The sequence below is a fragment of the Ursus maritimus genome, unplaced genomic scaffold (assembly GCF_017311325.1).
Source record: "Ursus maritimus isolate PB19 unplaced genomic scaffold, ASM1731132v1 scaffold_32, whole genome shotgun sequence".
Lineage (NCBI taxonomy): Eukaryota > Metazoa > Chordata > Mammalia > Carnivora > Ursidae > Ursus > Ursus maritimus.
The window spans coordinates 2079179-2080893 of NW_024425786.1; the positions used below are offsets into that span (position 1 = coordinate 2079179).

General features: G+C 66.1%; 1 protein-coding gene across 1 annotated transcript in view; it reads right to left on the reverse strand.

Annotated features, from left to right (window-relative positions):
• The window catches only part of MEGF6 (multiple EGF like domains 6), a 35282-nt gene that overhangs the window by 17640 nt on the left and 15927 nt on the right, over nucleotides 1-1715 (reverse strand). The window lies entirely within an intron of this gene.

Here is a 1715-nt window from a genome sequence, read left to right on the forward strand (position 1 = left end):
ACGCACGGCGGGGGGGGGGGGCGCAGCGTGCAGGGAACCGCCGTGTGGACACTGGGGGTGGGGGGCAGCGTGCAGGGAACCACTGCGCACCGATGCACGTCTTCTGGTCCTCGTCCAGCTCATAACCATGGGGGCAGGTGCAGAGCGGCCCCGCACTGGTGTGGCTGCAGCCATGCGAGCAGCCCCCATTGTTTGCCTCGCAACTGTTCACAATCTCCATCTCGATACCTGCGACGAGACCCGCCAGTAGGGATGTGGGATGGGGTCCTGGTGACCCCCTCCCATGGTACTCCCTGACCCCGGCAGCCAGCCTGTAGCCCCCAGGCCCATCTTACTGGGAAACAGGCTGTACCCAGCTCCTGGGCTGGGTGGGCTCTGGAATGTTCTGCCCCTACTGCCCCCCTCCCCACGACACCCCAGGCCAACCTCAGCCCCCACACCCAGCACTGCCCCTGGCTGACAGGACAGCTCTACCCCTTGGCCAGGCCACAGCACGCCAGTGCCTGTGGGGCCTGGGGAACTGCATCGCTGCTCCCAGGTCTCTCCACACCCCAGGGTCCAGCGCCCGCCCTCTGCCCACTCACGGTAGCACTGCCGGCCGTCAGCGCCCAGCTCGTAGCCGGCGTGGCACAGGCAGGTGAAGGACCCCCGGGTGTTGAGGCAGCCGTGGGCACACTGGGCCTGCCCTGTGGCACATTCGTCCACATCTGCACGGGAGAGATCGAGGTGGAGGGCTCCGGACTGCTGGCCTGGGAGGTGCGGCCCCAGGGTGGGGCTCAGTGTGGAGGGGTCCCACTGGGGGTCAGGGCTCAGACACAGGGCTCCCTCCCCAGGTCGTGTTCCAAGGCTCTGTGACAGGCAGCCCACCGGAGCGTCCACGTTCCCATCAACAGCACCCAGGGGTAGAACCATGCTCCCTGTCAGGGCGAGGAGGGCACAGGTCTGGGCCAGCAGCATCGGGCAACGGGGTCCGTCTCTGAACCCACCTGCCTCGGCTGTGCTGCCCCCCCGTCACCAAGCCCGGTCTCGGGCCTGCCACAGGGGCCTTTCCATGGCTTGCCTCTAGGGGCCTGTGGACACCGGGGGCCATCGTCAGCCTCCCCACCCACAGCACTGGCCATGAGGGCCCAAATCCTGGGGTCTGATCCCCAACACTGCTTGGGTCACACCCCCTGAGATTCCTTGGGATGAAGCTGGCCCTCGGCCCGCTTCCTGCGGAGCCCTCCAGAGCGGCAGAGCAAGGGCGCCTCACTCCTTCCTGGTGTCTGTGCCGTGGGGCCCGTACCCCGCAGCACCGCCTCTCGGACCCCCACCTACGACGCCTGGGGAAACAGCCACTGCCTGCCCTGGATGCAGCCCGAGGGCGACGGGGGGACGTACAAGACCCCTCCCCAGAGCTGCGTGCACAGGGAGGAGGGGGCCCCCCAAATTCCTGGGATGGGTAGTAAACACTGTAGGCTGCGCGGCCTGCACCCCGGAAGCCAAGGATGAAGGGGCGTGTCCTAGAAAGCGGCGCCCAGCTGGGATCTGGGATGATTCTAAGTGCGCAAGTTTACAAACAACCCACAAAAACATCCAGAAGCCGGCTGCAGAGACAGCCTTGGCGCTCCCGGGATTCTCCCTTCCTTCGCTCCGTGGCCTCTTCTGTTTCCTTGACGACCACAAACTACTAAGCTAACACAGGAACTCCTGAAAACACAACCTGAGCCCTCCGG